Raw genomic sequence first — 27,441 nt, forward strand, 5'->3', positions numbered from 1 at the left:
ATGGAAATACTATCCTCCTTAGTGCAAAAGAAAAAAGTATTTTAAGAAACCAAAGAATGTACACTGAAATGTTGTGTTGCCTTCTCCAATAATTAGGGCTGTTATATAACCCTGTATGAAGAATGTGGAACGTTAGGAAGTAATAGTTGGTTGATACGCAATCTAGCATCTAGCATGTAAAGATAATAAAGTATGTAAAGTATACATACTTTACATATGGCTGGGAAAAGTTGATTATCACACACTGTTAAAAAATGGGGGGAGTAGGGTCTGGCTGCATATTGTTGAATCAGCTACTTTTGGACAGTGAGAAACTTGTGATCACTTCAAGTTAAAATTGCAGTGATTGGCCTATTTGTGAAAAGTATGCAACAGGAGCTCGGCACTAGTGGGTAAAAACTCTGTTCTGTGAATGATATGAACAACAAAAGGAAAGCCATAAGTATAGTTCATTAGGAACTCTTATTTTCCTCTTCAGTGTGCCTGAATGTAAGAATCAGTTTTATCATCACTCTAAGCGAGCAGGAACATAAGCAGATTAGCACATTATTTTGAATAGGAGCCAAATAGACCTTTGTGAGAGACCACTTCTCACCTTCACCTGAGGCTGCACACTGTAACTCCAGGGTGAGACTACATGTCACAGGAGGATTCATGCAGAAGGCAGCTGTGATCCAGCTGTTCCAGGCAATGGCTGGAGTGACCTTCAGGCCATGCTGAGCCCTGCAGGGGTAAGGCCAGTGCTGCCACCCAGGGGGATCTGCAACTGCTTTTTGGAATAATGGGTCTAATCTAAGGAATGTTGGAACTTTCTCATGTAAACAGGGGTTTAGAGAGCTCAGTGCTTCAGAAGAGAAGCTAAGGACCGAGTAGGCTTGGCCAGAATGCAGGGAGATCAGATATAGAGACAGATTTATCAGATTAGATGCTGAAGGCAAATGTTTCATGATGCTCCCTATTTACAGAGGACACCTAATTTAGATGACATATTCATTAGGCTATTAGGATTTGGGCCTAAAACAAAAAAGTATTTCTTGGTGAGTGTTTGGACATGGGTATAAAAACACCTGACTGACATCTGCTGTATTTATTTTGGAGAGTGGTTCAAGAGCACCCTGCCAGATACTGATGCTGGCTAGCACTCAGAGGTAGAAAGTGCCAAAATGAACTGTGCAAATCTTTTTTGACTATAAAGGAATCTTGGCAGTAATTGGAGAAAGACAACAGAATAAACTGCCTCTTCAATTTAAATGATCAATCCCATCTATTGCTTTGTTCAGCAACGATTCCCTGAATATTCTGACCAGGTAATATGATGTTAGAAGAACTAAAGTGCTGTTGGGAATAAAAATTTGTGGCTCTCTGCATTGAAACAGGTGGTATAAATTGGTTTCCAGTAATTCCATGGCTGTATAAATTGTAATGTAATTATGGAGTAACTTTATGTTGTCACAGCTCTGTGAACTATCATCTGTGGATTTATTTAAAACTACTGCTTCCCTCTAGTAAGGGCAAAATCTTTTGAAATAAACATCGAGTGCGTATGTCTGCTGAGTTTGCAGTAAAGTAAAAGATTGGAGTTTTGTGATTTCATAGGTGACCTGCCTTTTATTAGCATCATCAGCGTAATGTATTGACTTTTTATACCTGGCTTTGGGTCCCTTTGTCTTCTCATTGCCATGAAAAGTTGATGAGTGTTGGACAACTCAAAATCACTCCAGTCTCTCCACAAGAAGGGGGGAAGGAGATGTGGCATCACTGGCATCTTAATATCAGTGATCTCAACTATTCTATGGATACCAAAAAACACGGTTACCGCCAGTGCCAAAGCCACAGTCACTCTCCAATCTGGAGATACAGAAATACCAGTCTTTTCCAGCTTTTCACTGAGTTTTTGTCTTTCCATGAGCAGCATCTACAAGTTAATGACTTGAATCCAAAATCTGAAGGTGTTATTTTGTGGGCAATATATGAGCTGGTGATGTTCTTGTGAAATGCACAAGTGGAAGTAATAGCAATTTAACCTAAAGTAGGAAATAAAGAAGGCTTTAGGGTGACCCTACATGATTCTAGCATGGACTATTCCTTCATACAGCCAGAATCTGATGTTGCTAGACTATGCTGTACTGGTGTGATTGTCTCCCTGACTTACACACAGGTCTAGTACCAGTGATATGGAGCAACCCTTCACAGTCTCTTTTTTTGCAATTGCTCTTCAGCATAGCCTCTTATTCATAAGAAGCAGGTGACCTCATGCTAACTCTTTTTATCATGGTGAATGTGAAGTTTCTCAGTCTCTGAAGTAACTATGAGAGCTGAGGGCTTTGTCAAGATATTAAAGTTAGATGTGAAAGTTGTTCTGAAAGACAAAAGCTGCATCTCAGCTCTGAAAAGAGCCTTTGGTGGCTTGTGGGATCATCTCTCCAATCTAACAACATTATCTGCTTTTGTCAGAAAAGGTAAAATAAGGTCAAACCTCCCTGTTAGTCTTTCTTTCCTCTCTTCCCTCCCTCACCCACTAACAGAGGAGCTTTTGCCAGCCTTAATAGAGACATATATGGTAAAATGCAAATTATCATCTGGAAAGCAGATAATTGAATTTGACCTATCATTCTCTTAAATGCTCAAATGAGAGTATTTTGTTTAGCTTTTTAAATCGTGTTTCCTTTCCATTGATTTTGCAGTGTGGCTTCAGGGTTCTTTATACAGGTGGATCTCATTAACTATTTGACTGATAGAGAAAAAGAGGGAAGTCAGTTAGTGTTTTAGTAGTGGCTTTTTGACAGATACCTACTCAGGCTGCTGCAGCCATCAAAAAGCACAGCAGATCCATTCAGGGCATCAATCTTTGCCTTGCCAGTGAGGGATATCTTTTAATCATTTCAGAGGAAGATTTTAATTACGCTGTCCCTTCTAAAATAGTGAAGTAATGGACATACATTGCAAGGAGGAAATCATACAACAGGAAATGGAAAGAGAAAAAGTGTATGATGTCATGCACCCTCTAGGTCTTGTAGTGGACAGCAAGTCCATTTGTCCAGTAACACAAACACTATCGCAGAGTTTTAACACATGCATGCAGTGTGGATTTCACTGAATTACCAGCTCAGTACCAAACCAGTAATTACCAAGGGTTTGTTTTCACAGATATACAAGCATAAGGGTGTCTACTGCCGATGCTGCCCTACATATCTCAAAGCCACAAAGGCAAATATTTGATGAATTGGCCAGGAAAGAGGTTAGAGGGAAAAGAGGTCAGTGTAAAAATCACTTTGAATAATTCTGTGACTCAAGGCTTGTGGCACACAAGTGTTTGTTATGAGTAGAGGTTAAAGATCCAGATATAGGACCAGAAAGTACAAAAAGAGACAGACTGAAATAAAAATAATGGACTGGGCAACAAGTACCAGCTCTGGGTTTGACCCAAGACCTGTTGTTTATTGTTTTACAGAAAAATAACTGTGGAGAGAAACTTGCAGGCCACAAGAAGACTTCTGTAGGAAATATGGGATCACAGGAAACTGAGGAAGGGACTTGTCACAGCAGCCGGTTGGAAATGTCTGGCTGGAGCCATATTTAAGTTGTGATTTACTCGGACACAAATTATTGGGCTCAATACAAGGGTAACTGAGTGAAATTTAATGGCCTGTGACATACAGGAGATGAATCTAGATGATCTAATGGTCCCTTTTGGCCCCCAAGCACTAGGAAAGAAAAAAGTGGAAAATTTTACATTTCTATATAAACTTTTTATCTGGAAGAATCCCAAATTTTTGTATTAATCATAGTAACCATTATATTTAGGACTTACGATGTCCTGCGTGTTTTTAAAGAAGCATTTAAATGTGAACTCTAAACGCATGTATGTGTTAGTGTGCTTGCACGTGTGTGCGCCTCTGGAAGTACCGGAGTTACTGTTAACCAAGACAGTGCGATTAGTGCCCAATATTTGATTCTCTTTCAAAGACTGAACTTTGATGACCCCAGAGTAGACCAGACCTCTTGTCCAGATGAGATGAGCAAGCAATTGTATGAATGCTACAAGACATCAGTTCAGCACTGAATCACTGCCATAACTTTTCAAATCAAATACAAACAGATATATATGATACAAATATCCTCTATTTCATTGCACTCACATAGGCTGGGGATGGCAATTACTACATACACATATTTTCCTGCCCTTGACAGTGAGAATGCGAGTTGTACCCTGAGGTGGCAGTTAGAAAGATGAACACACATGCAAAGCAGATACCAAAAAAGGACTACTAGGCAAACAAATGTTTTTTATTCATTTTTTTGTAAAGAAGCGTAGCCAAGAAACGTATGAGAGAAAAACTGAAGACCAAATTATGTTACCTGGGCTTTCTCTTGCGTATGCAGGCAATACAAACCTTCAGATTATACTAGGTACTGAATACTCAGTATGAACAAAATAGGCATTGAAGAACATTTGCAACTGGACCAACCTACTGAGAGCAGTTTCAGTGAAAGAGTGCAAAACACCTGCATTTTCCTCACAATATCAACAACACCCTATGGGCAGTGAGCTGAAATACATACGTCAGCCTGCACCTCTGTAATTGTAACATAAGATACCCAAAGACTTAAAAAATAAGAAAGATCTCTGTATTCCTAAATGCAAAGGTTAAAAGGCCTGGGTCTACGTACAAAGTCCAGGATACAAATCAACAGCTAATTTATCTGTTACGCAGAAGCGTGATGGAAAGAACTGTTAAAGTTAACAGGATAAATGCTGGTTAAAGAATGATTTTTTTAGAAAAAGCTCTTGTATGTCTTTATTGTGCCAAAGCTGATGCTGCAATTATTGGCTTACTCTGACTAGGGTGGGAATCCTGCTACTTTTAGCTAGTTACATATAACAAAGTATTCCTATATATAGTTCTTATTACACACTTCCTCAGGTATGAGGAGAAAAGAAGTTAATTCAATCTAATACAATATTGTGCTGCACATTTGTAGAAACCTTATAAATAGAGCTGGACAGAGAATTGCACTATCAAGCTAATTAAAGAATATACAAATGGGTCTTTAAGCCACATGGTCCCTTAGCAGGTCATTTTTCTTGGCTTCTATGTGCTGGAAAAGAGAACTATGTGACCAAAAAATTAGTTATATGTCCCTGTGAGCCAACAATCAGAAATGAATGTCTGCCTCTTCTTGCATTATATAAGTTTGCTTGCTCTGTTATACTGAAGTATACCCAAATACTGAACAGGTTTTGAATCTTCTCAGTGGGTAAGACATTCTCTAAAGTCTTTACAGAGTCTTTTCCACTCGTAAGTTGTTATTTTCAACTAAACAATATGAAGCATCTCTCTCTGTCCTTTCTATCTGTTTAAAACTGTCTAGTGTTCTTATAAAAATAAGGATGATTGATAAACATTAAGAAAGCCCTTGAAGGTGATACCTGAGATTTATCAGTTAACTTAGAGCATTCATACTGAAATAAGAGGAAATGCATACAGAGAATTAGAGAGTCCAGGAAGGCTGTGATGGTGGTGGTAGTGTTTAAGAGAGTCGGGGAGCTCCTTATCCTATGGCAAAATGACAGAAATTGTCCTGCAGCTGGGATGATATCATAGAACCTCAGAGCAGATGGCAGTGACGTGGCACCAGCAAGACCCTGGGAACGAGATGGGGTCTTGAACTGGGTCCACCTCCAGCTCCCTCCTCCCTCCAGCCCAGAAGAGAAGGCTGGATTTGGATGAGGACAATTCATTCATGTCAAGGTTTTGCTGGTGGTTTGATAACACATCTTTAGTATTGTTCTTATTAATGGTAATTTAATTAAGCAGTAGAAGCCATTAAACATCAGGCAGGTCTTCCTGATCTTGTATTGGTGAGTTAAACTGAGCAGGTTGTATATTTGTTTGGAAAGAGATCTTTTCAAAGGGCAAACAAATGCTTACTGAAGATACAGTTCTGGAGCATGTGAAAAGTCTAGTACCCCAGTCCTACCAAGAAGTAATTGCAACCATTCAGGACCTTCGAACTTAAGCCACGTAGGAGGCAGTCCTGTACGTGTGCAGGTAGCTGGACACATAGTTCTGAAAGAATTAATTAGGCTGTTGGAAGGCAGAAAGTCATTAGCCTCCTGGCACAAAAAGAATATAAGAAGAGGCTCATGGTGAGGAAGAAAGGTATACAGTATTGTAAAGAAAATACGTTTCACGATTTGACCGAAAATAGCAGTAAACTGCTTTATTACTCACTAACAAAGGAACATAGTCAGGAGTGCTGAGAGCTAACGGGAACACTCTGATACACACAGTTAAAAAGGTCAAAATTTAATTAAATGTATCCGTGGCCTAATTAGAACTCGAAGAGATAGAAGACAAGACACTATTCATCATTAAGGGCTTTCTTTATTTAAGGGTTGTCTGTTTTGCAAGTAAAATTTTCATATAACTTTCTGGAAGAGAAAATAATGTAGTAAACTGTGAGAGTCAGTAGCATTTTCTTAGATGACGGCACAGTGATTTACAATATAATTTTGTTTCTCAGACAGATAAGCATGGATAGATTTTACTTTTTCAAATAATCTGATTCTTAGCTTTTTGAAGCAATTTCTAATGATTCAAAGATATTCAGACTTAAAGTTCAGCATCTGCTTTTAGAGAGAGTGGTTCCCATACCATTTCTCCAAGCATCTTATGTTGCCTAATGTTTGCCTCAATAGCATCTTTCTAGCCAGCTTTTGAAAGGTATTTCCCACATTATTTATTTTTACCATTTAGAAGACTTGTATTTCTTTACAATCCTACGAATAAGGTCCCCGTGACTTTCTGACTTAAATATACCATCAAAACCCATCTTCATTGCTTTTCTGAAGTCCCTGCTATTGGGATTCATCCAGATCTTCACTGAAGTAGTCTAAAGATTGCTATAGACCTTAATTGCTGGGGATCATATCTACAGCATGCAGTTGAAGATGATTTCTTTTACACAGCATACAGAAGATTAAAGCAGTACTTGTTTCCAGATGGTGTAACCATATTTTCTTAATACTTAGAGGAAAAAAACTCATACCCCAATTATCAGATTCTGTATGATGCACAATTTACAGACGGTATTTTAGGATTTTCATTTATAAATTGAAGCATAACTTTATCATTTATCTTGTCACTTCATAATTATTACTCACTTGTTTTCATATCTTATATTCTACCAAGCAAAATGCACTTATTTTGCTTCACCTTTTTTTCTATTTATATGTAATAGGCATGAAAGATTGTGTAATCTGTGTGATTAAAAACATTTGTGCCCAGTGAATTGCCTACAGACAGCAAGTGTTACTGGCTGGAAGATATTGGGTATTCTTCATCTGCTGTGTCATTGTTGCTGAAGTTGAGTGGCCCTGTGAAATTCGGTTGTAAAACTCCTTATTCATTCAAGCAGAGGATTAGGATTACCTGCATCCTCAATCTCTATACAGGACAAAATAAGCTGTTGTAGGGCTGGTATTCTCTATCTGAACAGATACTCTTAAACTGTTTATGTCTGGGCTTTTTCCTCATAACCACTGGGGCTTCAGAACTACAAGCCTGCTTTTCTCCCTTGAAATGAAAGTTGAGGTTGTGACAGTAATTACATGACCCCAGGAGCAGTACCCAAAATATATGCAGAAGGAATGAAAAGGAATGAAAAAGCTACTAAATTGACAGTGTTGGCCAAAACTCAGATGCATATATATTTGACATCAAATAATTTATCATGGAATATAGAATAAAGTTTTGAAAATTTTGTAATTCCTATCATTTCTGTGTCCCAGTATGATATTTTCCACTACATTGGCCTTGAGTTCCGTTCACTCAAAACTGAGATTACTTTTTTCTGGTCCTTGCCCAAGCAAAATATATTATTTGTTATTGGAATACAAAATAACTGTAAAGGCACACCCACTATACTGATGCTCACAAAGCAAATTCAGTGTTAATGAGATCGAGTGCAATTCATTTTAAGCATGTTTCCTTAATTGCAGTGAGATAATTTTAAAAATTTTGTGCTATTTCAAAATTTTAAGTATCAGCCTGAAATGAAATAACAGAATGCTTTGTTTCTCTTTGCCAGCAACATTAAGAGCATGTAAAGTACTATTATATGTTATATGAAATTTTGCGTGTCATGAATTCAGTTACAGTTCTTACCTCTAAATGGGAATATGGTATTAATGAATATAAGTTTCTCCAATAGCATATTTACATATGACAGATTTGGTGTTTTACTGTATAGAGCTTTTCAGTGTTTTTAAAAGTATTTGAATAGTTGATATACTTTCTGGTCATCTCGCATTTTTAAAGTATTTTTTTCATTGTTGATAGCAAGTACTGGCATTTATCTTTTTTTCTTGACTCAACAGTCTAATAATTCAGTAATAGATGTATTTGGGTGGTTCTAACACCCCTAATTTGTTTGCTAAGATATTATGACCTACTACTAATAATTGCTCCCCCCTACCCCTGCCAAAAGCCAAGTAGACTAACACTTAACTTTATTTAAATTATTTAAAAAAATTCCTTGGAAAGCTTCACCCCAGATGATAGTCTTGATTTGAAGGAGGAACTAGGAAAAAAAGGGAAAGAAAAAAATAGAAAATAAGAGAAGTGCCTACATAGGACTCTCCTGTTCTTAATTTTTGTTGAAACCATGCATACCCCTTTGAAGTATTGGCTCTGGTAACACACACCTTATCCCTCTCTGTGCCAGCCATATGAACCTATTTACATTGTAAGATTCAGCCAGAGGCCAGGAAAGAGATATGTATAGTAATTCCAAACATAGTCTATAAGGAAGTGCCTCAAAGATTTTCATAAAAGTCAATGACACCTATCAAATGGCATTAGAAACATGTAAGCAGGCATGGCCATGATTACCTCAAACTGACATGATAGTACCTGTCTCAAAGAAACTGCACTTTATTGAATTGTCTTTAAACATTTATATAAAAGTAACAAAGTCGGCGAAGCAGTTTAAACTTCCACCAAAACAGATGTCAAAGAGTGACTATGCTTTGAAATATAAATGAAGTCAAGGGTCTTCTGTTGCTTTTGAGTAAGACAAGCTGACTGAAGAGCAAAACAATTTAAATGAAAAACATTGTTTTTATGTTGTGGTACTTTTAGCCATAACTATCTATCTGTCTGTCTGTCTGTCTGTCTGCCTACCTAATAAAAGTAATGTGTGTTCCCTAAGGTAAAGAAATAAGACTGAAAATGCACTCTAAATCCAGCTTTTACTGCTTTGGAATAACAGGAGAAATTATTTTCTGTCACTGGATCCTTCATCAATACTGGATACTACATATCCTTATAGGAAATTATATACATTTTAGCAAAACTTACTGAGTACCATCAATGCCTGTTCTAGGTATGATGCTAAATATTTTGGAGATTAGTTCAGCTATCTAGTTATGAAGAATGACAGTCTGGAGTATGTCATACATCTACAGTAAATCATAGATCTGCCATAAATTATCATAGTAGAAGGGGAGTTGAGATAAAGCCATACACATTCAGCAGTAACAGCTTTGGATCACCACAGAACATATGTGTGTGCTTGACTGTAAGTACTGAAACCATCTACATTCTTCAAGAGAAATGTGTGCTTGGGGGACTTTTTGCTTATACCACCAAAACTTTGGAAAAATCGTGTTTTTCAGAGTTTTCCAGGATTGAATTTTCCAGTAGGTTTTTTCACATTATACAATATTGACAACATTTGCCACTCTGTCACCATCAGCAACTGATTCGGCATAGATCCCTGGCTACTCACACTGCAGGGCTTCTCTATCGTCAGTCTATGTATGAGCATGTGTTGAACACATTAAAATGAATCATCAAAAGGCACCAGGTGCATAGAGTGAACAGAGCCATATAAAAAAGCAAGAAAGTAGTAAGTGCTATCATGCCCTGTTTTCCATGAAATAAACAAGGGAATACTGCACCATTCCGTATTTATTATGGTTAAGGCTTCATTGGCTCCCACAGTAATGCAGACCATCCCTATTGCTGAAGAATTTAATGTACTATGAAGAAGAGGGAGATGATGGAACTAACGTAGTAAGTGCTAAATATCTTGTGAAAAAATTTGTTGTGGGCTATATGCATTTGCACTTTGTAACCCATTCTAAAACTCTAAAAACACCCCTGGTGTTCTGGGAATATTTGCGTTTTCCCATATTCTAGCTCTTACCCGAGTTCTGGCATTCCATAAAGTCCCATATGGACATAAAAAGTTGCCAGAACTCAAATTCCAAACAGGACCATCTCCTGTTCTTGCTTTGTACACATCATTACGTTGCACTGTGTGTCCAAGGTTCCTGGGTCCTCCCACGCTCTCAGCACCTGTAGGTTCAGCCTCAGCATCTGATTCCATTTGGTTGTTGGCTGCAGCAAGTGGCTGATCTGTGGAGTCTCTTCACCTCTGGTCAGATCTCTGTCCTTCCACAAGCGCCCTCCTGCTGGTACCTCCTCTGCTCTAATGTTGATGGGCTGCGTGGAGCCCAACCAAATCCAGAAGCCAGGCTCGTGGGAACACACTTTTCCTCCAAACTGTGTTCTGTGTTTTGATAAGGTTGCAAATTACACTCTATTCCGGAAGCTCTGGAAGCATGTTTCCAGTGCTCTGTTAATACCTTTCTGCTTGCTATCTCTAGCATTACTAAGATAGCCAAGTATTTTCTCCTCAAATGCCTAATCAAAATAAAAGTTAGAAATGCAAGATTAATTACTTTCTAAACCTTTTCTCTACATGTAAACAGTAAGTCTGACCATGAACAGCAGTTTGACATTTCATTTGCATTTCACTAATATGCAAATCTGCTAAAAGTAACCAAAGAAAATATGTGCTTGTTACTGTCATAACTGTTCTAAGGTCAGTGCTGGGTTGGGTTGGGCTATACCCTGTTTACCTTGCTGGAGGCACAGTGAAATTTTCCATATCTGCATATTGACAGCGATCCTGAGAATTCAGTTGAAAAATACTATTTGCTATTATTATTACTGTTAATTATTACTGTTACTGTTATTACCGTTAATGCAAGATGTTATTGACTGCTGATATCATGGGGCCGCCATCCAAGATTGGAATATCAATACCAAAATTCAGAAGTGGCCAACACATACCTCCCTCAGAGTCCCAGGTTAACCCTTTGTATGCCTATCACTGAAGAGTTGTGTTGATGATCTCCAACCTGAGATTAACTGGATGCTGTACAACCTTTGTTGGAGAGATGGGCAATGAATACCAGCTGGACCATTCAGGTGGTATAAGGAGTTCTCTCAGGGAGTCCTACCTATATCATTCCTCCCTTTCTTTCCAAATTTACGTTGTTGGGCCTTACTGAAATGTTATTTTGGTTTATTTGCTGGGAATTACTTTAAATACATGTTTTCTTTTCTAACAAATAAAAGGGAACCAAGCCATGCATTCACAAAATAAAACCGTGGAAGCAGCAGCTCATGTGAAGTGCAGATACTTGGAAGGATAAAAGTTAGAAATCCTGCCTTTCTGTTGGCAGGCAGCTACCAAGATCCCATCCCTGGGGCAGGAAGGACAGGGATCATTGCCCCACTGCAGCGATAGCAATGCCAGCTGCTTGCCAGCCTGCCGAGGCCCGTGTACCTCATACAGCTCTGAGAGATTTGGCAGCCCTGACTTGTCTATCTGCATCTCCAGTACAATATTGAGGGAGGATAACCAACAGCCTTAGGGATGAGGCACTCAGCTGAAAATATAAGCTTTGGGCTTTACCACTTCAAAGTGCTGACGATATTCCTGTGTACCTCACAAACCTTATTTTCGACATTTAGAATTTTTTATATCCCTGCTGGCAGGCAGTTATCACCCTGATCCTTCCGCTGTACTAACAGTTGCACAAGATCACCCCACACAGAGCTGGGAACAGGTCCCAAGTGTGACAGATCCAGATCCTGGTCACACTGCTTTTCAGGAGGAAAAAGCCATACCTGGAGCTCTGCTCACTTCAGACAGGTTGCATACAAGGACTGGAACAGAGGGAGTGGGATGCAGACATTACCGTCTCGCAAACCACCCTGCAAACTAGCAGGCGTGTTGGGTCCACCACCTGCAAGCAGGTGGATATATAGGATAAAAGCCTCCTGCCACTGTCATTTCTGAAGTTGTAATCTGTGTTGTGCGTCTTCAGATCTCGGATTTAAAGTTTTGAGAGAAAAATATTCGTAATCTTATGATGAAAGATGAATAATAGTAGACCATAATAGTAAAAACCTATTGTTATGTGGCAGCCTTTCACCAGGTCTAAATACATCTTTTAAAGCTCAAGTGAATCTGCAATCATAAAAATCAGCTCATTAAATAAATGGTTTAAAAATCAGACATGGAGCTGCACAAAACTGTGACTGTAAGACCCTTTCTCTGCCTGACTCCACCAGTTAGCAGGCAGGATAGGTACTTTGAAGCAAGCTTGTTACAGCTCAATGTTAAATGAACAAAGAGGTAGAGTCTAGTTGCACTAGGGTGCACTTCGGAAAGGGAGAATGAGAAAAAGAAGTACTCTTTGGCATACTTAATTTAAAGGGGCTTAATTTAAGGGAAAGTTAAAGAATTCATCACATGTCAGTAGCAGAAAAATCAGTGCTGTATTCAGTCATACATCTCTCACTATATTTCTAACACTTCATGGTTTCTCAGAGAAAGCATTAGCATTTCTTTCATTTCTATAATAATAAAACATGAAATTTATTATTAAAAGGTAGAGAGTAGAGACAGAAGGTGGGGAGCTTTCATCCAGGGGGACAAGACAAATGCTCTGTAAGAATATTACTTAATGTGAAACCATGACTCACATGCAATGTCATTTTAACAGCTTTCTGTGTTTAATTTCCTTTCCTTTAACCAGTAGCCTAACACAGCGGCACTCAGACTGCGGTCTATGGACCACCAGTGGTTTGCAGGGCTCTCCCAGGTGGTCTGGAGAATTAAATGTTTTGGGAGCTACGCCATATTTGACAGATCTTGGGGAAGGGACCTGAGTGTTAGAGAAGGCTATTTTTTCTTTTTGCATGAATGGTCTCCAGAGCAAAAAAAAACTAGGAAGCCTTTGGTTTGGGGAACCCTTTTTCTTTTATATTTGTGGAAAAAAAAATACTAACAGTTGATTTTTGGACACTGGTTTACATTCTCAGTGTCTATAGCATTCAGAAAACCTTATGCCTTTGCAACGGAAGACAAAATAGAATTTTATATGATGTAGAGCAGCACAACCAAAGAGTTGCAAAACAGGAGTGGAAAGTATGGAATTTTTCTCCTTTTGAAACTTAGGGAGATTTCAGGTAGTTGGATTTAATTACCTAGGCAAGACTTAAACTTGGCTTTGCACTTGCCAGCTCCTGTGAGGTCCCAACATCCAAAAGGGAAAATTTTCCCATGGTGAGAACAGGCTGTGTGTCTTCTCTTCTGCTCCTTGAGAAGTTTTGTTGGATGGAAGGGAAAGGAAGGGAAGGGAAAGGAAGGGAAAGGAAGGGAGCAGTAGGGGAAGGCCAGTGCTTGGATGGAGCATGTGTCTTTGCTTCTCTAGGCCCACCCACCTCCAATGTGCCAAGCACAGTTCGTGTCCGCAGAAGGAGGCACAATGGCTCATCCTGCCAATAGATACACTGCCAGTGGTGTCTGTGCACAAGTTGACGATGATGACGGAGACACCAGGAAAGACAGGACACTGCTGGTATGTTTTACTCACTACTCTGCTCATGACTCCAATTGATCGGTGGCCCTGGTGGGGGCAGTTTGAACTCGGGGCTAAAAGTCTCATTCACAAGTGAGATCTGTCTAGTACTAGGCAGTGGTGCTCTGGGTTAACTCCAAAGGAAAGGGTGCCACCTGCTGAACTGCCAGCTGCGATTTCTGCAGCACCTGTTTTTTCCTTGGAGATCTTTTCATATACATGTTGACCTAGCCTAACCCTGTTTATGAGATCCAGTGAGCTCATTGCCTAAGGGGGCATGGCTGCAGGCCAGATAGGAAGAAATGTAATACTTAAATATGTGTGTACTTCAGTGTTCAAAAATGCAACGGTTTGGAGAGTGTAAAGATGATGGGGAAAAACTGGAAACCTGTTTTTATGTCCAAAATCAGAGCTTACATCAGAAGCAAGAAGAAGGCCAATATAACTCATTTACAGGGAAATAATACTTCCAGTAATGTTCATTTAGCCTATTTCTAGCAATGAGGTCTATCCTGGGAAATTTCCATTACACTGTGATGGGCTGAATTAGAATTATTAGAATCAAATAACTGTATTTGACAGAACACTTGGAAAAGAGAATGCTACAGTTGCAGAGTTAGCTGCATGGCTGTCCTTTTCTGCTCTTCTCTGATTGTACCTGTTCAGATGTTGGTCTTCACTTTTCCTCCAGTGGAATTCCAGTTTTTCCAGATTCAGACTGAACTTTAGGATGGTGAACTCTGTGCCGTAACCCTGAATACCCAACAAGGTCTGAGTAGACCTTCAACATGCAGGTCTTTTACAGACTCATTTGGGAAAAAAACAGTTGTGATAGATTCTGCTTTAATTATTAGGTCATAGAAGCCCGTTCTATAGTCTAACACTCTTACTGTCCCTAAAAGCTAGCCTGACTTCCATTGAATCAATCTGGACTTCAGTGAGAGTTAATGTAAGCCTCAAATAGTGGTGCTAGGGTCTTGCAGTTGTCCTGGGAACCTTGTAATTGCCCAGAATTTCTACATTAGTGTCCAGTGTGACCTTCACTTGCACCCTCACTCTTGGTTTCTCTCTTGCATCAGGAATATTTGGGGAATGTTGGACGTCAGAGGGAAGACGAAATGGAAACTGCAGGAGGCTGCTATAAAGAGGCTTAGCCTTTTTGAGAGGAAATCTTTCTACAGCTATTATTATTTAATGCTATTTTGGCCTTTGCTGTCGTATGGGATTTAAGAGGAAGACTAGGGCTTCCTTCTTGCCTTATTTAGGACTTAACCTAGCAAACGTCTTAGCAGCCTCAGCTACCATATGTATTATTGGTATATCTTGCATGGGAGCATTCACTGAAAAAATAATTCTACTTTCACAGAGTAGGGTTTTTTTTAGGAACATTGTATCAGTTCTTGAAAAGTTTTCTTTTTTCTTTCCTGTCCAAGTCATTAAAAAAAAAGTTTTATGTGAGAAATAAAACGATCCTGAAAGCAAAAACTAAGAATCAACAGGAGAACAAAATTTTTAAGTGTATCAAAACAATCAGGTCTAAAAAAATTCCCCTAGGAAATCAAATTGTTATTTTGACATTTTTCCTGGTTTGGAAACAAAAGGTTCCAAAAATCCTTTTTTTTTTTTTTTAATGGAGGGAAGAATTCATTTTTCTTGTGTTCTTTTAGTGGGGGTTGAGGATGATGAGCATCTTACAAGATCATGCTCTGGTGCAACTCCACTGAAGGTCACTGAAAGTGAATGATAATAGAGCAAAACTGGACTAATAAGAGAATCAGGCTTGTAATATACCCTGGGGACTCAGAAAATTCCATTTTCCTTTCCATATTCTTACATTACTCACACTAGTACCAATACCATGAGTGCCTTCAGGATTTCAACTGTTAAAAGTAAGCCATTTTAATATAGACATCATTTAAAAATGAGTGCAAAACCAGGTGGGAGCAAATGCATACTGCTGTACAATCAGATTAGATAATAACTCACCAAGGAAACCTAAGAATATTTCACATTCAGCTTCTGAGCTGATAATTAACTTTTTTTTGCCAGACTTCAAACAATTTTATTGTAGCTACTAAAACAATATACTACTAAGCCACCAAAATGATATTTTTGGAGTGAAATGAACTTTCAGTAAAATTTGATACCTCCAAAGTACTCTTTTTAATCCCTTGAGAGAGATTTTTTGCCCTTTTTTTCATCTTCTTGTGAAGTGAGAGGAATGTGCAAACCAGTATGGGCTAGTAAAGCATATGACACAAAGTTTGGCTCTACTGAAGTCATAATTGGATGAGACTATGATCCACCCACAGAAATAACACAAATCCTTTAACAAGAGACTTAAGAATAGTTAACTAAAGCCAACATAGCAACAAACTTCCCCTAAAAACACACCTTATCTCAGGAAGTGAAAACTATTCACTGCCTAAATTTCAATTAACTTTGTCATGCTTTTCAGAACCACAGCAGTTGCAAACTTGATTCACGTTATTATGACAGATAATTGCTTTTACAGGTCTGGCTTGGTGGAACTGGGGAAAAGGCTTGCCAAACTGTATTACATGAGTGAAAAACATTAAATAGACAGCTAACATGTCTCATCTCTTCCTCTACCTCTTCTCTCTTTTTTTTATATCTTTTGTAACCTCCCATAGAGGTTTATGTGTGTGCGTCTGTATGTGTCTGTGTCAGTAAAAGCCCAAACATTAGATCACAAGTTCTTGTTTATATAAGCTTCAATTTACCCTTCAGGCAGAAACTCAGAGATTTCCAAACACACAGATGCTTGCCGCTATCCAAATTCAATTTGAAATGCTCTGCACAACATCTCCTTTAGCTTAACTAACCTTGCATTGTTCAAATACTTCATAATGTGTTTTGATTGCCAAACATCATTACTAACTTTGCCATCGTTAACAAAGCTAATTGAAATACAAATAAATGTAATCCCATAAAATGTCAAATCTTCTGAAAAAAAGTATTTGTTTTATTAAATGCATAAATCTGATTTTACAAACACTTATTATACAACATTATTATAGAAATGTTATCATAAAACCAAAAGAAAATGATATTACCTGGTATGATCTTCCAGACACTGAAAGAGACCCTACAGGAGCCTGCAGGAATGGACTGTCATCTGCCAAGGTTTGAAGGACTATAATTTATTCACTTACAGCACAACCTAAGGAAGAGAGAGAGAAACCCTGGGAGACAAAGCAAGGTTTACTCAGGGGATTGCCAAAGACTGATCCCCTCAAGGGAAAATTTGGAAGTCTGTGGAAGAAAGTGGGAGAACTGCGGAACCTAGCAAGCTCTGGGGAATGTAAGGTTTTGAGACCGTGACATGTTGCAGATCCTTTCCATAGGCACACGATGCAGGCAGCAATTCTGTGCTCCAGAAATAATTTAAATGAGAGAGATTTGGGAAGAGAGAACCAGTGTCACTAGCTTTCAGAAAAACTCATACTGCGTATAACACTAAGGAGTCTTCAACATCTCACCACTTATGAAATAATTTCAAGAGAAAACACAAAGCAAAACGTAACATAATTACAGACAAGGGAAGTAGAAGGTTTGGCATCATTAATCTCCATTTTGCCCACATGTAAACAGAAAGTAATCCTGCTTTTAACCTCATTGTTATTATAATTATTTTTGCTTTCAGACAAAACATGCTTTATAAAGTGGCTGCACATAACCTTTCCCAAAGTCACAAACATCTGAGTCTGTAGCAATGTCATTATCTGCTAGATTACCTGTTGAATAAGGAAGGACCATTCTGCATGGAGCTTCTTCTGCAGCACGTCCTCCTGCTTCTGCTTCTGCTTCTCTTTGATCCTCCTGTGCCTCACATAAAAGGGTCTCCAGTCTGCAACTTCCATTCTGCAGAATGGACACGCACAAACACTTAATAACTATTAGCTGACCCAACTTTACTGTTGTTATTTTTTCTCTAATGAGCTAGTTGCTGCAGAGTAAGCCAGTGTGGCTGTGCAGCAAAACATTAACTCTGTTACAATGGACCATGACACAGTATTACTCTGCAGTGTTCCTTGCCAGAGACGATATTGTTGACATCTCAGTGAAAGATTCATCCTGGATACACCACAAGATACAGTAGGTAATAGCTTCTGCATGGGATGCTATCACGAACAGCTGAAATGCTGCACATTCGCTTCCTAATTTACCCAATGGTAACTTGCTCATCTACCTATAAGTGTTTGATGTATATTGAAAATATGCTGTTCCATGCCCACAGGGTATTCATATATTGTCCCCATCTGGCACAACACAAATTTATAGCAGGAATTGTTGCATAGCTTGAAAAATGTAAGCACAGTACGTTCTCCAAAATACATAGCAACATGCGTCTGTGTATCTTGTTCAGAAATATGTTAATGTGCATCTACAAGTAACAGCAAGTAAAAGAGGTTTTGGTTTAGGCACATTTTACCACTGGATTTATGTGGGCATGAGGTAACACCTACTTTTTTTCTTCAAAGAGCTAATCCACAGGCATAATTGAAACAAGTCCTTATTCTGCTCACTATAAATACGTACCAGATGTATCTCTTATAAATGTTACATTTTGTAGTGTGGTGGGATTTGCTACCCTGTGAGTATTTGTACCTGCGAGTTATGTTAGCCTTGATCCAAAGGGAAATAAAAATGAAGAGCATTGCATTCTAGGATATGGTGTGTCCTAGACGTGGTCACAGGCAAGTCTGTAAGTACAGTAAACAGCTACATTATCACCCTATTGATTTACTCTGTGTAACATGATGGCTTGATTGCTGTAAACAGGAATCATGCCACTAAAACAACAAACAAAATTGATTGTACTGGAGCGCACACGCTGTAATTTCCACTGGCTCTTAGGCTTGTTCTGGTATACACTCACAGATCATGGGGTTATGATTAGCTGTTCTTCATGGTCTAACAAGAGCATAAAGATGTGAAAATATTGTGAATACATTACATGGGTCAGGATCCTTAAGGATACGCTCTAAGTATTGGGTTGCTTGAGGTTAGAAGACATTTGAAAGAACTAATATGTAAAAGTGTCTTGACTTTAGATAACTCTGGGACTTCTTTTAGAGCTCTTCTTATAAAACAAGAGCTAGCCCATTTAAAAATATGAATATGCCACATGAAAAGTTTTAGCTATAGTTTTTCCAAATATCTCTGAAAAACCCTATTGCAGGCTGTCAGATAGGGACCCTTTTCTCACCAGGTCCAGGTGACCCAATAAAAAAGCTTTAGGCCCATATTCACCAGCAGAAAATCCTGTGTGTAGTCCAAGAGATGCAAAACAAACTGGAGAAAAAACATAACACAGCTTCAAAGCTTTCTGAGATGTTTATCCTCTCATTTGTGCATCTGCTAAAAAGTCTCTGTTTTCACTTAATATATTAAAAAAATACAGCAAAAATAGAAAAGCAACTTGTGAAGCAATTACTAACAAGTAGAAGTATAACAGATGCAAACAAAGAAAGAGCTGCAGTATTTTTCGACATATGTTTCAAATCAATCTTATTCCTTCATCAGTTGGAAACAAAGCATAACGTTGTGGTTCTGATAGTAACTAACCTTGATCTATCAAATCATAGAAAAACTAACAGTGCTTTGAGAGGCCATTTGTTATATTTATCATAAACAGGCAATAGGATTATTCACCATTCATTCAGAATTGTATTATCTAATTATTCCCATTTCAGCTCCTTTCTGATTGCCCTCTGGCGTTCACATATATATTGCTCATTTACTTGTTTCTGCTCTATTCAGTTGGCATTTTGTTTAATAACTTCCAGTCTTTGCAATTTCATGTGCACCGGTCTGTAGGCAAACAGGATGGAGATGGGAAGGGGACCAGGGAAATTGCTGAGCAGGATTGCAGCTGCTTCCCCCTTACATGCCACAGACCAAGCAGAGCACCGGGGAGTGCTAATGGTGTCCCTTAAGTCCTCATGAGAAATCTACCCACACATATAGGCACCTGCACAACACGGCATTTTTACTGTCTTTAAAACAAGTCATTCATCTTGAGGCTAATAGCAAAAGAGCTCCACATATTGGGTCTCTACAAGATTATTTTGGACCCTCAATATGCATTTTAAAACCAGAGGCTCCCTCCTAACTTCTCTCTCTCTCTTATTGTTTCATTTAGTCATTTATTTGGCTTTCACACAATAGAATACAAATGGTACTCCACATATTTGAGACTGTCAGCATACTAGGGGCCTGGTAAGATGTTAAGAGTGAGGCGTAGAAAAGAACCTCACAGTTTCAAGTTTCAGGTAAGAGTTTGGACAAGCTGATCTCTAGAGAGCCCTTTCAACTAATATTTCTATCATTCGCTCTTGCAGCTTCCTTGTAAATGTACAGAGACATGCTAATAAGAGCTGCAGGTGCATTTTGTCACCTGCCTGCACTCTGTGCTCTAGTGGCTAGTATAGTACAAGACTCAGCAAAGGTGCTTTGGATGTGGATTTTACGCTCTTCTTTGTTACCAGTAATTAATCAGCCTAAAAGCCAGGATATTACATACTGTGCTCACAGACAATTCACAGATTTGTTGAAGTGCAGCTCCTTCCGCACATACCAGTTTAGGCAGGACTAGCACTGAGAGCTCTAAATGTCATAGCATTTATGGGCACACTGTTATCAGTTCAGACTTTCAAGGGCTCCCTGCTCCTTAATCAGTCTTTCCTTACTTCCAGCTACCTGCACTGAGCTTGTCTCAGGCTCATGTTTTGGGTAGTAAATATATTCTATCTTGCTCCGAGGATATACGAACAGTAGAAGTCTGGGGTTCTAGGTCTACCAGATTCCCAGCTCTTTAAACCACCTTAGTTTGTGTTTTCCAGACTTTCAAGATCATTGGCTTATTGAACTCAATGAACTTTGCACCCAAAACTCAGGTTAGAAAGCACTGAGGTTTGATATAAATATTGTGTTCAGATCTAACCATGACTTTGGGTAAACTCCAAAAGAGGATTTAAGCACTTTATTTGGGACTATAGGAATTTAGGAACTTAAGTCCAAAGAATGTTACTGAAAATATCTGGCTAACACTGGAGGTGTCTAGAGTTAATAGACATTTGACTTTTTTAACTTTAACTTTTCATCCAGAGTTGCTTAGTTTATGCATCTTGATGTGGACAGTCAAGTTGAGTTCCCCCTTCTTTCTGGGATGGTTCAGAATTATACCTCCTCCCTTAAAGGGAAGTGTCCTTACACCAGGCAATAAACAGTTCTGAGTGGAAGTACTCTCTACCACTATGCCACTGTACAGAAGACTTCAAGGTTTATGGAGCCAAGCACGATTCCGCAGTTTAGTAGTTAAGTTCTCAGTTCAGTATGAAAAGATCTGAGTTCTGGATTTTGCTCCCAAGATGGTGTCTGCATTTCAGATAAAATAGATAAAATACAGAAATAATCATGGCAACAGGACCAGAACTGTGTTTCTTGCTAGCTATAAACCTAACCACTAGACCACACAGTCATGCTCTACCTCTCTTAGTGAACCTTTAGTATTTTCTGCACAGCAGTACAATTTTCCCAAGAGGGGTGAAAGGAGACCTTTTGCACCTCCTATGCTAGCTTATTACCAGATTAGGTAACCTCTTGGTGATCTCCATCTTCTGGAAAGTGGGAAAAGAGGGATTAAAGTATTCTGAGATGAGAAAAGAACTGAGTCTATTTCCCCTGAGCATTCTCACTGCTTTTGAAGGGCACAGCATAAGCTCTGGCTACATTTTAAAAGAAATAAATGAATCCTGCCTGGTTCTTTAGAGACATATACCTTCCAGTGAGGGTCCTAGCTGTGCATACCAAGTGGATAAAAGAAATTTCTTGCAGCCCTGAGTGAAGGGCGAGATCTAAGACACACGATATCCTCTGAGGTTCTTTTTTGTCTAGCTTCTGGCGGCGGTATGCTGACTGACGTAAGGTAGCTCATGGCTTAGCTTGCTCTTTAGTTTTCAATATCATTCTAAGATGCCTAATTTTGCATGGACAATTTACAGACAACTAATTCTGGGTTCTAGTTTTCATGCTGGGTCCCAGATGTTTGAAAGGCACTTTCCTAGCATATAGATCTTAAAAACCCCGGTTGGGTATTTAAAACGGATCAAGCCTACAGTATGGGAGTGCTGAAATCTCCTTCTTTTCTGTCAATCTCTTCAGCTTTTCCTGCCCTTCTCCTGCTGTGTGCAAGCAAGACTGTAGGCGAGGGCATGGCTCCAGCGTTAGCCCCTTGCTCTCTCCCATTTTTTTCCCTTCATTTTCATACTCTTCACTCCCGGTAAGGGCAGAGGGGATCGCGTTATCAGAGGCAAATCCCCCAGCCTCCTCTCTCTCATTTGCATATACCCTTCCTATTAGCTAAAATGCAGTGGTTCCACAGTGATGTCATCAAGGGCAGGCGTGTGCAGGCATCACCATGCATTCGCATTGGCTGCTCCAGAATAAAATGCTTTTTACATTAAAAATAAATAAAAAGATGAATTTACTGTGATCACCATCACTCAAGAGATCGTAGGGCAGCAAGAAAGCTCTTGTCCATGGTTAGTCTGAGAATATTTACTGTAAAAAAGATCTTTGTTCCTGGCTGGGCCAATGGGAACTGTGCTTGTGGGAGCTTGCAGGGGCACCCCCAGGGACGGGTTGCCTGCGGTGTATTGTGAGGGCAGGGGGCCTGGCTGGAAGCAAGCAAGGACTGTTATTTCTTTTTCAGAAGAGGTTTCAATTTCTAAAGAATGAATACAACTGTTATTTATAACCCATCACAGACATGCATGGCTCTTTGCTGAGGGCAGAAATTAATAGAAACAAGTCTCTCTTCTTTCAGATCCCTCCTTGATACTTGTGCTGTTACAGGATCAGAAATCATCTAATATATGAGTGACTGAGTAAGGAGAAGTTTGAGAAAATCAACATTTATATTCATATTTACAAAGTAAAGAGGTAAATAGATAGATGGTCTGAACGTACTATATGGAAGTGAAACTGGTTAAACGTATACACATGGAGAGATCAGACTACCACTCCTTTTTCTATCTGGTGTCAAGTTAATATTAGCCAAGCACAGGTCCAGTAAGAGCACTACGATTAACTAATTACTTAATTCAAAAGTGGGGACCATACAGGGCACCTTCTGGCTCTACTCCATGGTATCATCCCTGAACTGAGGCCCAATATCTTACTTTCCAGGAAGACAATGGAAGTGAGGACCCTAGTGCCTGGGTTTCTTTTCCCGTGTAGAAATTAAAGAGGTGGCATTACGATATTCTGTACTGCTGGCAATGAGATGTAGCTGCTTGCTTAGGCTGAAAATGGGGCACACTGTACTGTATTTCCCTCCTGTTGTATGCAAGGACAGTGGAGTCCTCTCAGAGGAGAGAATTTTGGAGCTGAACTCTACTCCTTGGCATATATGCTGTTCTTGTCCAGTAGAGTTATTAACTTAGCGTCTTTTCTGAATCAGCAATTTGTAACTAGGTCTTTAATATTTAGAATAAGTTTTCTTTACAGCTTTCATTTTCCTGAAAAAAAAAAAAAGCAATATCATGACTGGAGTTATTGGATATACCTCCTGCTCTAATACCACTGTGGCAGGTACCTTCATGAACAGCTCACAGGACCATGCTGCTATCCATGGAGATCTGATCTGCCTTGATTCTGTCCCTGATCATTAATTGCAGTCGCTGGTGTTGTGCTTAGAAACTAATGAAAGGTAGAGAACTCCATAGTCAAAAGGAGTCCAAAAGGTTCACAAGTCCACAAGGTCCAAAAAGTTCATTTTAGCATATAGAATGATCTTGCACATTTAAGGTGAGGCTGCTTGTCATTGCAACCCTTTAATTTCTCTCTGAATTGGTGGTCTTATCTACAGCACAGCTCCTGTGGTATCAGAAAATAGTTTCACTATTCAGTGAAATTCACTAAACAGTTCACTGTTTATTCAGAGGAAAGGTATCACAGCTAAGTCTTGTATTGCACCCTGGCCTTTTTTTGTGAGAGCTTCTCATTCAAGAACTGACTGGTCAAATTCTGCACAGAGCTCAAGGTGGCAGAACCTCCCTCCATTTGTTGATTTTGAGGCAAAATATCACAAAATCAAGCAGTGTTCCTGAGTTCTGGATTTTGCATTTGGCTCTGTTTGGATGCTGTCTAAAATTACACATAGGCAGACAATTTCCTGAAGATACTCATTTGCACGAAATATACTGCTGACATCGTACTACCAGGAAGCAATAGCTGATGAGTAGGGGTGAAAAAACAAATATTCGATCAGAACATGTCTTTCATCACAGCTATGGAGCCATGTATCAAAATAATGTGGTGGAAATGGTTTAAAGAAGAAATGGCAGTAGCCAACATACACATTTTCACTGTTTGGACAGTGCTGGGAATTAATCTTTACAGTGTTGATCCCAAAGACTTTTATAACAATGAACAAATGCAAAGCAGAAGCAAAGTGAGCCCACATGGCTCTGCCACAGGTGAGAAGATATGGGTTTCCTGAAAACATAAATATTTTTGTTCACCTGGGTTCCCCTAAGGTATAAGTTTGTGTTTTTTTCTCTACCACTTGATCAAGAATTATTTTACTTAAAGATACTTGTCCCCAGCTCAGCAAATATTACATGCTGGAGTTACTATTTTCATGGATAGACTCATTAAGTGGTAAGATCAAGGTTTTGACTATTTAGAATGTTTTGGCCGTATGAAAAGAATCAGAAAATGTATGGAAATTACTTGCTTTACATCACTGCAAAGGTGGAAAAGAGATCTAGGGTGCTTCTCTATTAGGAAAGTTGTTCTTAACCAAAACATTCTACCTACCACAGAATAAAATCTTGGTGAAGACAAGGAAGCTTACTGTTTTCACACATTTTGGCAGGTTGTGTTAAAGACAACAGGAAAATCTAAGGCTATGGAAAGCCACCTCATGTTAAAAAAAGAAGCTGGGTTGTCTTCAGCAAGGTTTTACCTTATGTTTATTATTAAGTCTCAAGTTTTTGGCACAGAAACAAGTCACTGCAAGCCCAATGTGGGTGCTGGGTGAGTTAGCTGCTCATTGTAAGTATCCTAGTGAGCGCTCTTCCAGTATCTTACTTGCTAATGGCAGCAGGAGTAAGTTAGCTTGCACTTACTAGAGAGTATGGCATGCAAAGAACAAGTGCAAAGCAGCCAAACTAACTCAAGGCTCTGTGGTAACAAGTTCACGTGACAAAGTCCCAGTGTGTGAGCTCGGAGAACACACCTTTTTCCCAGTGAAGACAAAACAACAGCATAAACGTGCAATGGGACTATTTGCTGCCACCATCCAGGTGATCTCCTTACACTACCAATCATTTTTTGACTGAAGTAAAAGCATTAAGAAATCAGACACCATTTATTATAAGCAATTGCTCATTAAATCAGTTGCCTGCTATATTGCTTCCTTTTAACTGTCAAAATTCTAATCATGAAGAAACTTTCCTTAGGCAGTGTAATCCTCTTATTTTAGGAGATAAAGAAGAGCTCCTTTACAATTGCTGGAGGGAGTAGAGAAGGCACCAACTCCTCCCTTTCTATTGTTGAGATTTTTGTTGAAAAGTTAGAGCCTCCTCTGATATTGGGTATTCCCAATGTTAGGAATAAGTATATGCAGGTAGTGTTCAAATAGTGCAAGTACTGCTAATAAAGTAGGTCTAAATCTCTAAGAAAATACTGAGCCATTTTCAAGAATACCTTGTTTCTTTTCATTGGAATAAGGCTGCTACCGAAAAAAAGCTATCCTTTAAACTAACTTCCAAATTATCAATGGAATTAGATGACTGTCACCAGTACAATATATTAATTGAATACAAAAGCAAGACGAATACTGCTGACATGACTCAGAGGTGTACAATCTTGCCCCAAGACTGCGGCTGTTTCTGTATTTCTGGCCATTGTAATGGCACTGCAATATTTTTAATGGTTTTATTCTTTCTCTTCCAGAATCCAAAACCTGGGAGTAGTAATGCTCATCTATTGTGGAGAGGTGTTGTGAGGTTTTATGAATGTTCTGCACTGAGAAAATGTAAACACTATAAAATATAGGAAGCTGGACTGTCAAACCAGGGAACACCGAACTAAACAGCTTGTTCTCTATTCAAGCTTTTAGCTATGCCAGCAGCTACTGGAAACTCTTGCGCACCTGTAGCTCTAGATGAAAACTGAGGGAATTCTGAAGTTGAGACTGCTAACTTGTGTGCTCACATATCAAAGTACACTTTTAAAATTCAGACAAAGAGAGTTGAAAATGTAGAACTTATACTTTCCTGCTATTTAGTATATAATTTGTCTTTTCTGCTCCTCTGTGTCTGCATTTGAGGCATTCTCTTGCTTTCAGGGATAATTTCCAGGTGGCTGAAGCCTGCTTCAGAGCATGCAGTAATATTAATACAAGCTGACTACACGATGTTTAGCTTGAAGCTGGATTTTGTAAGAGTCCTGAAGCTCAGTATCCTTCCCCCCTTCCATACTGCCGTTACTCTTACAGGTTCCCTCTCTGGGCCCATTCTAGGATCCTTTTCTGGTTTTAGTTTGTACTAATGAGCTTTTTTATACACAAGTTTACTTTAGTGCAGATGGTATTTGTCCACAGCCAGAAACACTTCCCAACAAGTACCATAGCTCAATAAATAAGTTCAAAAAGCATCTTAATGGAAATAAACAGTCAAATGAAATATTGCTTGGATCAAAACAGAGATTAGCAAGTATCAAACCCTGTGAACACTGTAACTGGCCCCTTTTCACTTCCCTTGTCTTTGTTTTAACAATTTGATCTAGTATACAAATACAAAAAATAGAAAATTGATTTCATGACTATATATATATATATATATATATATATATATATATATATATATGATTTAATGAGACTTGGTAACTCGAGCTGCCAACACCTGTGCTGCATTAAAAACAGGATATTGTGCTACTCTCTAAACTGTACCAGATAAAAATGTTCACTTAGTGTATAGTGCACTTTGCTTTGTAAGACTGTGGCAACATACGCCTGTTACCAAGGACAGCGGAGGTTCCCTTGAGAAATCCTGTTTATGTTTTTTCCATATAGGTGGAATTTCTTCTTCGCAGGCAGGCTGTTAATTTAATTTAATTTCACTTCATCTTATTTTTGCATGTAAGAAAATAGCAATAGAAGTATACTATTGCTACTTCACGATAACCATAATTTCTATGAAAGCATGTCACAGTTCCTTAGAAGGGACAATGGAAGGAAGCAGAAGCAAACTGTTTTCATTATAGTTGAAAGAAGTACGATGAAATGTTAATGAACAGATCAGCACACACAATTTTTCCTATGAAGATCCCATTTACTTGTTGGTCGTAGAGGGTTTTAAGAGTAGACATTCATCCCTTAGCCTTGAAGAGTTTATATCAAGATTTGCCTCTTGCATTTGACACTTTTGAGAAGAATAGAGTTGAGATTTAAATATAATAAATAACATTGTATCATTGCAAAGGTGAGGGATTGCTGCTAACACGTACTGCCACCAAATGGTCAGTTAAATGAAAAGCATCGGTTTCACCTATACACTTAAGCCGAAGAACCAGTATTCCCAGAAATGACTTAAGTGGCCTGAGAGAAGAATGTGTATTTAATTCATAAAATAATAAAGTTGATATTTCACTTAGTATCTGATGAGCAGAAAATA

The sequence above is a fragment of the Struthio camelus genome, chromosome Z, assembly GCF_040807025.1.
Source record: "Struthio camelus isolate bStrCam1 chromosome Z, bStrCam1.hap1, whole genome shotgun sequence".
Classification (NCBI taxonomy): domain Eukaryota; kingdom Metazoa; phylum Chordata; class Aves; order Struthioniformes; family Struthionidae; genus Struthio; species Struthio camelus.